The sequence below is a fragment of the Mya arenaria genome, chromosome 10 (assembly GCF_026914265.1).
Source record: "Mya arenaria isolate MELC-2E11 chromosome 10, ASM2691426v1".
Taxonomy (NCBI): Eukaryota; Metazoa; Mollusca; class Bivalvia; order Myida; family Myidae; genus Mya; species Mya arenaria.
The window spans coordinates 67,282,564-67,298,378 of NC_069131.1; positions in this window are offsets into that span (position 1 = coordinate 67,282,564).

Sequence of the window (15,815 nt, forward strand, 5' to 3'; positions counted from 1 at the left end):
TAAATGTAATAGTCACATCTGAAATTATTGAGATTGTACATGAGTGCTCTAGTGAGGGTGTATAATTTTAATCAGGAGGTTTGTGGGTGAGATACCTGTTGGGTACCATGTTGTCAATGACAACGTTCAATAAATAGCGTAAACAGAATACATTTATAAATAGCATGATAAATTATTGTCAACAAGTAGTTAAAGTAGATTGCTCACAGTGCCAATATGGGAATTGTGTAAACAAAAACAAAGAAAACACTCTTTTTCACACAAGTTCCATTAATTCTTAACAATACTTGCTTGTTATTGTCTTGTCTTTGAGGCCCACACATATCTGATGCCAAGAAATGCAGCATTAATATCTCCCACTCATACTGGAACGCAAACAAGCAGGATTACGACATACCATTTCTGTGTACATCTCATTGGCAGTGTTCTGATATTATGATTTATGTTGGTTGACAAATAGGTATTACATATGGAAAAAAGTTACTCTTAAATGCTTAATATTTCATGCTGTTTACACGTGCCAAGCCCTAGTGAAGAAGCAGGAATTTACTTGCACTAGTGCTTGGCATGTTAAACCACGTCAAACGCAGAAAGGTTAGAACACAACTACAACATCAGCACAAACAATGAATATAGGGGGAAATTGTCTTTAAATTGAAAATAAATATACTTATTTAATCTGAATTTGCCAAATTTCGGCCTATTATAGAAAAGGTGTTAAAAACCTGTTTACCATTGGTACAAATTTGGCCAATAAAAAACCCAGTGTCATATTTTTTACCAAGCTGCCAGAAGATGGTTATTTCTGACATTTTGTGTAGGCGGACAAATGTCAATGTTGTTGTTTTGCGAATATGCTCACAGATGGTAGACCATGGCACTGTTGCAAATTGCAAAGCTGATTTTGATAATCAGTTTGTTGACAATAATTTATCAAGCGATTGTAATATTTTTCTAATATTTTCTCACAGTTTATTTAGCAATTATTGTCTATGAAATGTTGTTTACTTTTAATATACTTCTAACAATTTGACGTGCTTAACAGCTGCAGGAGACACTTAATATGAAATAAAAGGAAGCAAATGGTTGTCTAAAATTGTCTATTTAAAACCAAAAAATGGCATTTTTTTTTGTAGTGGTCGGAACTTTTCTGTGAGTCTAAATACTGTAGAAAATTGAAAGAGGCTTTGTTTTTTGGCAAATATTTTCTTATCAGATCAGTTCACAAAAAAACAACTGGCAAAATGTCTCTTTTGATGTTGCTTTCCCTTGATTGATTATTTTGATGCAAGTAAAACTTGACTAAACCAAAAATTTGTAAAATTAAAGCTTCCTCCAGACACTCAGCTTGTCAATATCACTTAATATTGTTTACGAGAAGAGGAATTCAGACTTAATAATGACAATAAAGTGATTTAAGTTAACCCCCCTACTGGGAAGTAAAGTTGTTTAACCACAGAAAATGTGGGTTGTTGGAAGATGTTATTTGATATCATTTTGTCCTTAAATATGTAGTGTTTGTTTTCCGGGGTCATGATTGTGTTCTATCTATAATGAATGAAAATGATCAAACAGGATCTGTGTTACTACTATCCTGGGGGGGGGGGGGGGGTCTACAGTTCAGGATTGATCCAGAAATCAGCTTTGAGAGCTTATTTACCTGCAGACTTTCGTTGTTCAAAACACCTTCAAATGGATATAAATTAATTAAAAAAAATAAAAGGGGTCTAAGTCCTAAATTACCTTGCTCTATGCACGAATCCCACTTACACAGGCAGACCTCTCCCCACCCCTTGCAATTTTCAGAATTGACTGATAGCTGTTAGAACACCTGCAACCTCTATGTATATCAAAGAGTGTGTACATTACCAAATATTTTACAGCAAGTCAATGCATGCCTTAAACTGTCCACAAAGCCTTCACCTAGCAATTATAGTTGAGTTTCTTATCGTTTTATGGTGGAACACTATGTTTAATGCTTTTTTAAGGCCCTGTGGGAGGCCTTTCAATAATGATCTACTCTAGGGCAATCATAGTCAAAAGCTGATTTTATCGTAGTGGCAATTATTTTTCTTATTTTGCTGTTTAATTATATATATATTGGTGTACATTATTAAAAAGTTCAAAAAGGGAAAAATCTTCTTGTTGCCATTTTTGATGTTCCAACAGATGTAAAGACTTTTAAATGTCAGTAAACAATTCTAAAAGGTCTCTAATGAGCCTGAAAAGGGAGACAATGGAGGGGTTCTTCAAAGGGTTCTAATGAATTTGACCCATGTAAGTTTTCTGATCTTCCTGAATTTACGATTTGCCCATGCTGGTACAGTAAAGAAAATATAGAAGACAAATACCTTATCCACTCAACCTTAAGCTGACGGATAATTAAACTTCTATTGAAAACATGTGATAATGTCAATCAAACAATAACACTCCAGCCTTTTGTTGTACAGCTTTAGTAACACATTTCTAAATTGTGGACTTCAATGACAGTAAAAAATATTTGAGCCTATATCAACATTTGTTGAAGGGTTCTAGCCATCTGCATCTTAGTTTTTATACACTCCTAATGGAACTCAGTTACAAACCATAAACGAGTTAGCAAAAATTAAAACTTCTGAAGCTATTTTAATAAAACTAGAATTTAAAATTAAAACATTTATGGAAATGAAACAACTTTTAATAATTAAGTGCTTGTCCAAAATTAAGGTCAATGAACTTGTCAAATAAGCTGACCTTATTGTTTTAAATCTATAGATCAGGTACATGCTTTTAAATCATGTACTTAAATATGGTCTGTCTACAAGCTTAAGAACTATTTGGTTACTGTATCGATTGACTAAACCTGGTATCAGGTCGCATTTGGATGTCGAATGTTAGACGGTGACAGTGAAATGACCTTAAAATACTGTGGTATTTAAGTTATGCAGACAAATGATAAAACTGCTTTGTAATAATTAGTGTGAAACCAGTTTTCAGCAGGCTGGGAATCAACTTATGGTGTTTTGTCTGTTAAATTTTAAAACATCGAATCTAAATGATAAAACTGGTACTAATTGAAGGCTGATTGTTGATTCCATTGGCTGGAAATGTAGGTTATGCGCTAAACCCCTTTTTCAGCAAGCAGGGAACCAAATTAAAAAGTAAAATCTCAAGGATTTAGCCTGGTGTTTATTGAAGACCAATATGCGATCTCATTGGTTGTAAATGTAGGTTAAGTGCAGACAATTTATTGCCTTGTTCAAAATTCAGATATATTTCCTGTTACAAATATGATTATACATCTGGGTTGACCTGTAAACAGTTAATTCTTCCTTTTCGGTGATATTTCCTGTTATTTCAGATTTGTTGAAAATTCAAGAGTCACTTATTGTAATTTCATTCAAGTGAGCAGTGACTTCATTGATACACAATAGTCTTCTTTTACAGGGCACTGAGGGCAAGTAGGGTAATTGGATCGGTAAAAGGCAGATATTTCATGATTTTAGAAGCCAATTATTATTGTTTTTTGTTAAGAGATTTAAGTTAAACTAGATAACATGAATTAAAATCTTTATGATTAAGAATGGACAAAGTGAGCGTAGCCAACGAGCCCTTCTTTTTCATCAAGATCTTTATTCAGGTCATTAAACTGACTTAGAATACAACCTCATTGTTTGACACATGTCAACGCAAAAACTGACGCTGGGAGTGTGTATCGGATGAGTGGTAGTGGGTGGTTAGATATATGGTTTATGCTTAAGAGTTATGGAAAGGTGCTTCGCCTGGAAGCACCTTCTGTGCTCATCATGTCAACCAACATGAGCACCCTGAGGCCAGAAGGGTGCTCTCCAAATGGGACGGGGTGCTGCACCTAGCGAAAAACCTTACATGATATTGGACATAACTGTAACAATGCAGATTTGGTTTTTCAGTTGTGTGGTAAGATGAAGAATGAATGGTGCTTAGTTGGATTAAGATGGCCATCATTACCTTATTTTAACCAAATAATATATCAATTGAATCCATGTCCACTTGCATTTGTATATCTAGATTGTTATAATCATGTGACTCAGACTGGTAAACCTTCCCATTTGTTAAACAGTTATGAATATTTATATGAAGATGGTTTAAAGGCATTTAGTTATTCTCATAATTATACCCCCCAAAACAAAGTTTGGGGGGGGTATACTGGAATCGGGTTGTCCGTCTGTCTGTCTGTCTGTCCGTCCGTTTTTTTTTTGTCCGGGATTCATCTTTGTCATTATTGAACAAATCTTTTTCAAACTTTCAGATATTAATGGCCATGATGTAAACTTGCGCCTCTGTGAAATTGGTACGGGTCACATGACCCTGACCAGAGTTATCTCCCCTTGATGTGTTAAAGTAGGCAAAATAAGCCCTGTCCGGGATTCATCTTTGTTATTATTCAACAAATCTTTATCAAACTTTCAGAAATTAATGGCCATGTTGTAAACTTTCGCCTCTGTGAATTTGGTACAGGTCACATGACCCTGACTGGAGTTATCTCCCCTTGATGTGTTAAAGTAGGCAAAATAAGCCCTGTCCGGGATTCATCTTTGTTATTATTCAACAAATCTTTATCAAACTTTCAGAAATTAATGGCCATGTTGTAAACTTTCGCCTCTGTGAATTTGGTACAGGTCACATGACCCTGACTGGAGTTATCTCCCCTTGTAGGCAAAATTAGCTTTGTCCGGCCTAACTCCAGGGCAAACAACCTAGACATGGAGGGGTGGGGGGTATTCGTTAGCCTATGGCTTACAGTTCTAGTTATAAATTGATTAATTTCCTTATTTTACTGATTTGCCTATCGTTTGTGGTTGCTGAAAACAGTACCGGAATTCTGTAAAAATGTGTATAACATTGATTGAGGAAGTATTTGAGGTTGTTTTGTTACAAAGTCAAGTTGTTGTGGCTGATCTTTGTACATTGCCTATTTTTCTTTGAAAAGAAGCTTGTGGTATTGTCAAAACTACTGTTTTTGCTTGTCTGTTTGCGACCATGTGCAGTTGGTTTTGTTGACCTTTATAATCAAATTACCAGATGAAGGTGAGAATGTCTGAAACATGCTTTAGGGGAATTTAATTATAGGAATAAATCAACTGGTGTAACACCTTCTTGATTTTATTGCTTTTAACATCAAACATAAATTTACAATAAAAGCGGTAAAATGCCACAGAATTACTTAACATCAAATATTTTCCTTTCATTCAGTCTTCGAAATTGAAAAAAATGTGCCTGTCTGCCGGACAGGCACTTTGGAAGTTTTTGCCAGTCCGAAAAAATATTTGCCTGTCCGAACAAAATTAATATGTCAATGTATACATAAACTAAAAGAGCAAAAAAAATGAATGTCAACTGTTTTTAATGCTTTCCTGATTTAGTTCACAAAATAACAACAGCATATAAACACTACATTGACATGTCATTTAGTAAAAATAAACACACTTGGTCTCACAAAAAAATATTTAAACACCGCCGCCGTAAATTGAGGGCTGACAATTTTGATTGTACTTTGTTGCAAACCAAGAACCAATCAAAACTTGTAATAAAATGCCTTTACTGATGAATCGTATTTACTCGTTTATCCCCGGAAATCAACATCATGATAGCATATCGGAAATCCGACTTATGGCGATCTTATGTGACGTCAATATCAGTATGGGATTGACTAACTACCGCTAAAGCAAATAATCAGCGAAAGTTTTTATAGACATCTCGCTTTCAAATACCTTTTCGCTATTTAGTCGTCTCAAAATATGTCGGTCATCCGGACCGTCATTTTAGGAAGATTTGCCGGACCCGTACAAAATTTGCCGGACATGTCCGACGGACCGGCGCATTTCAGGAAGACTGTTCATTTTATGCCTGTCGCTGCAGCTCACTTTTTAAATTTTATGCACATGTATGAATGGCTGAGTACATGTAACTGTCAGTACTTTTTCAATTCTAACGTTTTCACACTCACTGAAATACAGAATTCACAATATCAGGCCAAAATAATTTGACAAAGGACAATTTTGGTATTAATAAATCTAACTAGAAAATCTTTTCAAAACAACAACTAACTGTACATGTATGTATTATAACAAAGGGAATGTAACATACTTATTAGCAATATATTATTCTGCCTCATTAGTATTACTTGACTGTGACAGTGTTATAAACATTTGTCTTCTTTATTTATATACATCTAATGATACTGGATTTACCAACTTTTAACAAAACTATAGAGAAGTAGGTCAAAGTCCTTCATGCCCACACAGTGCATTTAGTTAAAAGTTTAACAAGCTGTGAAGAAATGTAATTACAACTGAACATGATAGTAATGTGATGTGTGGGAAACCCATTTGCAGTGACCATAATTACCAGCTAATTATTCGGAACAACCGGTTGATTGTATTTAATTGTTGAAGAAGATTCAATGTTGGTGACCTAGTAGAAATTAAATGTAAAAAATGGTTTTAAACTCGCAAAAGAAATTTTGTGAAAAAAGTAGTTAACAATTGGTAAATATCGTTTTTTGTCAACAGGGTTTATAAAGAATACACTACAATTTCGATCTATTATCATGTGGTACTCCAAAATTACCTTTCAAAGTTTAAGAGCATTAAATCCTACTAGTCGCGCACTGAATAATTTCCTTGTTATTTTCTTTTATGATGTTAAAATTGAAAGGATGGGACTTTACCAGAATAGGTAAGACTATGCATTTATTTCTGTTTCAAAATTCATCATATTTAAATTGGATTGTTGATGAAGATTAAAAGTGAAGGTGACTTTACCTGTGAGGTTAATATGTGGTGTATTTATTCATCCTTTGCATTCTTTCGTGACATTTTTGGAATTTAAGTGTCTTTGCATCATCATTTCTAAGAACTGACTCGATACTTTTGGTTTGTTTTCAGTGACAATTTGTAAACATTTCCTGTCTTAAAATATCTGAGCCATCATTTCTCTGAAAAATTGTAGCAAACAGCAGCCTGTCATTTAATAACATGCCTGCATTATAATAACTTGCTGTAATCATGGTATTTATGTGATAACTTGGTTCTCAAAATAGGTCTGATGCAAAGTATAGAAGTGTGCGATGTGTTTGTGATAAATGTCATTTTGTTTTACATTTTCTTTGACCTCCTAAATTGTACTAAAACGGCTGTTTTTATCATCGAACACATTTGGATTAGCAACTTGTTGGATGTTGGTTGTCTGTGTGTGTTATGAACTGATTTCTGACACAAAGTTAATGAAATGTAACAGTGAAATAAAGGTGATTATATGTTGATTGTATGGTTAGTATGAATTCAATTTGAAATACCAATTTATTAACATCAAGGTTGTACTGAAATTTAAAACAAGGTCAGCAAGACTTAAGTGTTCTTCACTGTTAGTCACTTACCAATAATTATATGGGAAAAACAGTCAAATAATTTATCATGATTGAGTATATTAACTGAGCAGAGTTCTACACTAAACAGAGTCCGGCAGTCTGAGACTCTAAAAGTTAGACCAGAGCTCCTAGAATTCTGAGGTTGGCAGTCTGTTACAATCCTAAGTCATGCCATGGAAGACCTAACAATAAATGCTATTTAGGATTTATAAGTAGACTTGTCAGTTGCTGGAATCTTAATTTAAACTTTAACCTGAAAAGTTTTATTTGAAACAATGTTGCTTTAAACAGTAATACAGTTCTTTTGTTTTCTCTTTTACAATGAATCCTATCAGAAATATCTGATATCCATTTTTGACTCGGACATTTGTAAGTAGGTAGCCATACAGACATCTTCGCAAAAACATTTAGAGTCTATTAAACACTGCAGAGCAGTCTAGGTGTCTGCCTTTTACCTAGTGGCTCTTTCGTGTGGCCTGTCTATTTTGAGAGCCTTTCTGAGGACCATTTTATGAAGAATACTAGGCCAGGAGCGATTATCTACATGATTCATTAGCATTTGCAGTGAATGTTTGCTGTTTGGTTTTCCGCTTGCAGTGTATGCACTGCGTTGCAACAGGGATACAAAACGAAACAGTTCGCTTACGTTAGGTAAACTCTCGCCTTACTGAAAGCATTGCTGGTTTCTACAACTAAAACATAATAACAATTTTCTCTATCAAAATACAATTAAAGATATATATTATAAATGAATATTCAAATTTTCAACAGATATTTGATGCATCCTTCTATATCTTAGCGCATTTTGAAATCTAGATTTCAGTTCTTCCTGGTATTTGTTAACCTTACATTTAAGCTTGCATGCAATTGCATGATTTGTGGTTTCCCATTATTGTTTTGACATTCAACTTCAGGGTTTGTTTGCGGAAAATGTCCAAAACGTGATAACATTATGACCATTAGCTCATGATTCTAGTGGGTTTAGAATTGTTGAAGTTATCAGTCTGGACTTGGATGTACGATTTAAATTTTAAAAGGTCCATGCGTGTGAATGAAATTTGTTAAATTCTTTACTAGATAGTGCTTTATCGATATTATTATTATCAATGAACGAGTGTCATTCAAAAGGAGAGGAATGTCATGGTTGGTAGTTTACGATTTTTATGTATGTCAACTGTGAGACTTAGATGTTTTTAAGAGCTTAGATATTTTTAAGTGCTTTAGGTATCCAGCATACAATAATGTGTATTTTAGATGCCTGATGATCATCAGATCCCATATTAGTATCATTTGTTTTTTTTTAATGACTTGTAAAATATACTGAAAAACATATTGAAAACAGGCTTTTTTTAGCTTAAGATGATTACAAAATTGACCATTTCATGTACGAATTTAGTTGAAATATGTAAGACCAAAAATTGAAATCGAATAACTTCAATAACAATGTTGTTGTTTTTTGTCTGTAAATGGGGCTGAAATTATCTAACATTTCTTTAGTTTATCTTTGACTTCTTGTTGTTCAGATTTTTGTGGTCACGCAGTGTCTGAGGGGCAAGGTAAATGTCATTGTATGCTTTTGTATATTTATATATATAGTGAACCAAAACATGTTCACTTGTCATGACTATCTTTATCCAATGACTAACTTAATAATATGGTGAATGACATTGGAAGGAGAGAACTTGTAAGGTAAACAGTGATGAACTCAAGGTCACAGTGGCATATAAGAGGTCGTGGCTTCAAATATGTCAGTCTGATCCAAGTCTTTTGTGCACTTTGTTTTTGTTTTCGGTGTATGTGAATGAGTAGATTTATATTTTAGGCCGTGATGTCATACATTTGTACTTATTGATCTACATGCCTAAGTTTCAATGATAAACTTGAAGTATTATATAGTTGAATGTAATAAAATTCAAACAAACCTTTGAATAAATTATCTTTGTTTGTGACGAAGATCTTTATGATACTCAAAGCTCAAACTCTTTCAAATAGTTTGACAAGTTAGAAGGATGCCAGAGCCATCTGAATTGATATTCAAGTACGACTGTCTGCCTTTCACTCAAGAGGCCATGGGTTCGATTCCTACTGGAGGCACGTTCTCTCAGTCTTTGAAAAAAGAAAGGACACCAGTGCTAATAATAGTATTTTTGTTATTCCTCCATACAATATGTATAGAGATTAGAATGAAGTTTGCGATTGACTTCATGATATACGTACAAGAAAGCGTAATTGATACTTTTAGAATGCCAATTATCATTTCTGACATCTGTAGGAAATTCAAGCACCTTTAGCTCTTGTTTTTTGCAGAAAAGGTTGAGGTATTATCATACCCTTGGTGGCATGGGCATCATCAGCGTGCAAAAACTTTAACCTTAGCTTTCAAACCTTAACCAAAACAGACGAAGAACCAAAAACAGATAAAGATATTTAAATGAAACTTGGTACACGTACATGTTGCCAGAGACAATACACACATTTTTACATAAAGTTCGAAGTAATTGTTGAGTTCCGCCCTTCTTCGATTAAGTCTCCATTGGACTCTCAGTGATAGAAAACCTGGCAGCTAGCTACATGTACCCATACAAGCCTCGGTTATTACAGTGGTCAAAATTAACCCAAGCCTACAAGCCCTGCACTGGTAAAATGTCTTCCGGGCTTGTTTAAAGATGTTTAAGGTTTAAAAGCTAAGGTTAAAGGTTTTGCACGCTTTTACTCCCAAATAAGATTTACCACAATTAAAAATATTGTTTGAACAGTAATTACGGATGAATAAATGTCGAAAACAATGGTTCTTATGAACGATATCCAATTGAATTTGAAAGAAATGTGAATAAAACACGATATTTCTACCTTAAAAATGTATAGTAGATCACAGTAAATCTTTTAGCATTCACCAATCATTTAATATTTTTACGCTTTCTGCTGTTAAATACACGGTTACAATCTTGTTTTCAGTAATTAATATTTTCCATAATTGCATTATTTAGTAAGTAGTTGAGGATTTATCACTCAAAATTTATGTTTGTTATACATGTTTATGTATTGATTTTGAATAAGTGTCACTTGAAATTCTTAATTTTATATAGCAGTGCTTGTTAAAAAAATTAATGCCAAGCAATAGTATAAGAATTCGGGCTTGTTCATCCAAAAGTCTAATTTCAATGACTGTTATTATTTTCATTATACATATAAATGGTTAGAACTTATCATGTCAAACCTCAATGATGAAGAAGGACTAAGCAAGATCATAATGTGTTTTCTGCTGGTAGGAAACCAAATCATGATGTCATGTCTGTTAAGATGTAAAATTGCAAGTCTCAATGAATAAGGCTAAGGGAAGATCTAGTCGACTGAAAATGTGGGTTATTATCTAAACCTAGGTAAAGGACTTGACATTCATGTGAAGTTTTTAAGTGAAAATGTTTGTCATTTCTAGATTTATTAATAATTCAAATATCTTGTTATGCATGGTGCAAGATTTTATCATATCATGATAATGTGGTAATGCGATAAGTTATGGACATAGTTTTGCTGATTGGACTATAACTAGACTCGGGACTTGATTGAGAAAAAGTTATGAATGGAAAAAAAGTACTGAACGAAGCACAGTGGTAGGTAGGTATGGTATGTTTATTATCATCATTTAAAGTATTTATCGGGCTGATTAAACACTAGTATCAAAGTAGTGAAAGAAGTAGAGATAGATATGTTTGCTTGCTTTGGGTTGAAGGGGTTTTACCTATAAAAAAATACTCTACATTGTGGATATAGTAAAACACTTGAGAAATGTTGTACCATAGTGTACCGGGGCGTATTGGGATTGAAATGAGGACTTGACAATCTATCATGTTCAGGTGTTGGCTTCATGTGACGGGTCTATATATAGAACATGGTAAGGTTATTTTTGGTTTGTGATAATTGAAGTGTCTCGTCTATTTTGATGAGTAATTATGGCCATAATTAAACCTAATAGGAACTTTCCGTGACTTAATATTGTTGAATTTTATTCCATGAAGAATTACAATATATGTTCTCAATAATATATTAGAATTGGTCTTGTGTATTTTATATGAATGCATATAGCACTAAATGATGGCCTTTATTTTAAGCTTGTCCTTTTTTTCGAAAGACAAAAAGTTGTGATACTTCCATAGTGTTGTTGTATGCATTGTCGTTGGTGTCATAATGGGCAAATTTCATCATTGGTCATATATCTCAAAAAAATCATTTATAGCTAGTCATATACAACAAGCCCATGGTGCTGGAGACCTCATATGTACACTTGTTGCAGGGAAGTGTGCTTGTAACTCCCTTTTTAGTATAACCCTTCTGCCCTCATGGAATACAAGCATTAGATAATCAAACATTTTTTTATGTTTTGTTTAAACTTATAATAGGATTGAAACAATTCCTAGCTTTTTTCTGTTAAATTCATAATGTTCAAATTCTTCACGGCCTGATGAGCCCATTTTACCTGGCCCCTTTTTTGCAGCCCCCTGTCATTTCAAATGAATCTAAAAACCTTCTTGTATAAATGGCTATCATAAATAATGATGTACCAAATAAGTACAGCATAACACAGGAAAATACAAATTGGATTTATAATAATAGCAAGCATTAATGCTTTAGTGCAAATGGAGAAATCATGATGTTTTAGGTCTAACGATCATAATGGTGGGCTTTGTTTCGTTATAATGTTTCAGGTCTAACAATCATGTCAGAGGATGAGCTTTGTTTCCTTTTAAGGAATTCATTTTGAAGTTGTTAGATTTATTGGCAAATTTATCTTTGTAAGGCCATGATTAATAAATATATAGTTTGTCCTTTAACCCAACTGATGTAAATAGATCGTTTGTCCTGACTGACTACCCCCAACCAGAAAAATAAATTATGTACAGAATTAAGAAGTTTATAAATATAAAAAACAAGACGCAAACCAAAACAATAACCCAATCTACCTACTCCTCATAATGTGGTTCAGGTAACATCAAAGATTTTTCTATTGTGGCCTGATTTGTTTTTAATTGGCAAAATTATCTTTGTTATTCTTTTTAATGTTACCTGTGACAATGAACAAGCAATTTGGAATTCTTTGTTGTAGATTTATGTTTGCAGTTAGGTGCAATACTTGCATTTTTATGCACACATCGCATATTTGGACACCTGTGTTGTTTGGTGGCATCTATTGTTGTAAAGCTGTCTTAAAACTGGGTCAATAGTGTAACAGCCTATTAGCTGTTACAGGTCAAACAGCAGCTAATTTAGGTGAAGGCAATAAAATAACTAATATGTGCTTGACTCTACCTATATAGTGTGTAGAAATTATTATAATGGTTAACAGCATAATTTATGAATAATATCACTGTCCCACTTCAGATAAAATGCTTTCTAATACAAATTGTTCAAATGTTTTGAGCAACCTGATGTTAGCTATTGTTACACAGCAATGATGTTCTGGTGATCAATTATATTAGAAAATCCATGGAATAAGAGCTGTTTTAGATCATTTTGGTACCATTTTCTCTTCTTTGAAAATTGACACTTGCTTTCAGATATTTTAATATTTGGAATTACAGTAATTAATCAAGCCCGGCTAGGCCGCGTGAATACAAATAACAAAACAGACATTTAGGCAAAAAAAGAAGAAAGAATATTAAGTTCTAAAATAATATTGAGAATGCAAATTGGAAATGTTAATACATGCATGAAAATATTTGATTATTAAGCAATCATTGATCGGTTTCAATTTTGGATAATTGATAATAAAAATCTGGTCAACGCAGTCATCAGCACACTTGCTGACCAAGTGGCACTGACTGGCACTTCAAAGATCGCTAAAAAAATTGTTGTTCCATTAGAAGAAAGAGTGCACTCTTTGCCAGTTTTTAATGAAAAAACAAATCTAGCTGAGTCAATGTCTTAAACCATCAAGCAATGGGAAAGTTTAGAGAAAATCAAAGTTTCGAAATGTACTTGTTTCAAAATAACATTAATAAAGTGCAGGGACTTCCTGCATGACCGTTATTGTTTTGAAATAAACTATTACAGCTTGTTTGGGGATTTTATAATATCTACATACAAAGAAGCAATTTTGAAGGATGTTGTGATTACATCTGGTTACATTTAAATTTCTATTATTTTGTTTAACCCTTTACTTCATAGATACGCAATTTTACTTATCTATCCATAGCTTCATAGATACGGATCTTAACGTTTTATCCATAGCTTCATAGATACGTAATCCTACGTATTCGTAATGTAGGGGCATTTATTTTCATGCCTGGTGCTTGTTTATGCGCTATAAATTCATATTCATGAAGTATAAACATCGATAACTACAATGCACTAAAAAAAAAACTATGTTACTATTTAAAGAATTTCGGAAAATCGGGAAATAAGGTCACTGGTATCAAAGATGCGTAAAACATTGACTGCGCAGGTTTGTGGGCATTCCTGTCTCGTTTTCCTCGTGGAAATTTACACAATACTGCAAGTTTTAATTAACTACCAATAATACAACTATATTTTATTGATCACGCGCCTGACGTCACAGGTCATGGTTCGAAAACGTGTCAAAATGTCGGCCATGTTGGATAAACAAAAAATCATCTGGCTTGTATAAACAAAGGCCATAAATCATTATATGGGACATATGTGTCACTTCTGTTTCGCTAATCCGGTCATAAAAATGCGCATCTGCTTCTACAAATTGAAAGTAAGTACAAATGTGTTATAAAATAATGACTATCCCTATTGTTAAACTTTGACATGACCCAATTTAACATCGATCAGCTGTTGAAACACGTGTTTTCGAATACACAAGAATGCAATGTAGAGCTAATTTCTGCCCTTGTTAACTTCAGTTTAAAACAACATTCCTGAATAATGTCATTTATATTTCAGTGTTTGTCTGACGAATCGGAACATTCTGGCTTCGATTAAAATGAGTTTGAGACATTGAGTACGACGTCGAGAATTCAGACCTCGGCGTCACGCACACAAGGATACGAGAAATGAGGATTTTTAAAATAAAACCCAAATGACAATACATGGACATGCAATAAACGATATAAATTTAGTAAACAACAACATGCAGGCCTCATTTAGTAGTTGAATAATAACTTTATTTGTTCATTGTAGTGTTAAAGAACCGAAAGTTATACATACTGTGACTGTTGATCAACTTTTTTTTTTCTTCTGTATCATATATATAAATATACCGTGCTTCTTTGTTGTGAACTATTTTTTAATTCTGTCCATCTTTGTTTCAATTCAGGTTGCATTAAATGAATTATAAAAATATGTTGTTTATATAATATTTTGTGTTATGTTTGATAAATAAAAGTGTAATAAAAATTAATTTTCATCAAATTTGACATATTTTTCTGTTTATTTATGAATATCATGCGGAAATAATTTAGATAACAAAATAAAATTTATATGACTGGATTGGAAATTTAATTCTCTATAAACTTTACATTGATGACTTATTGATTAAACCAAAAGAAATACTAAGAAAATAGGTTTGTAATACATTAGGGTTAAAATTCCAATAATATCAATAATCTCCTATGAAGTAGGGGTACTGATATGAACTGATAAGCCATGAACTGGCAGCCTGAAATGGCTTAGGTTTACATGAAGTAAAGGGTTAAGGAAGCAGGAATAGATCATATTTGAAGTGTTTTAAAGTGATTTTAAAGATAACAACTTTTTGGTTGCCTCAGTTGTGCTGTACTACTAACAAGAATTGTATGTAAGCTGTTCTTATTTAATATAAGGACTATATCTTGCTATGAAGTGGAATTAGCTAATCAGAGTTATTCATTGAAATTGTTATACTTTTTTGAATGCTGGTGCATTGGATGTATTGAAATTGTTTTTGTGGTTTTCCTTATTTTTATAGTGATATGGATGAAATTTTCCTCAATCTATAAAGCAAAGATATATGTGAAATTTACAGGAGAAAATAAGATTCAAAAGGCGTTGGCTGATAAGGAAAAAAATAGTTTTACAAAAAGTGAATTCGATGAAATTATCCTTAATATAAAAAGCATAGATAATATATGAAAATAACTGGAGAAAAAAAGATAAAATATGATAAAAAAAATGCATTTGTGAATATGGAAAAACTAGTTTTACATGAAATGCGTTAGTTTTCAGTGATTTGTTTTGGTGGAATATACTGCCTTCTAAAATCTGTTTCCCTTTGGCAGTTTGCGAAAAAGTGTCCATTTTATCCCTATTTGATAAATGCAGATTATGTTAGTGAATAAAAAAGAAATGAATTTCTTGAACAATATACAAAATCTTGACAAGATTAATTCTTTCACAGCATAATGTATGCATAAGAAGGTAAAAACATGTAGATTTGCCATTATATTTGAATTTTGATCTGATCTTGTATTTTTCCAAATCTGGACTG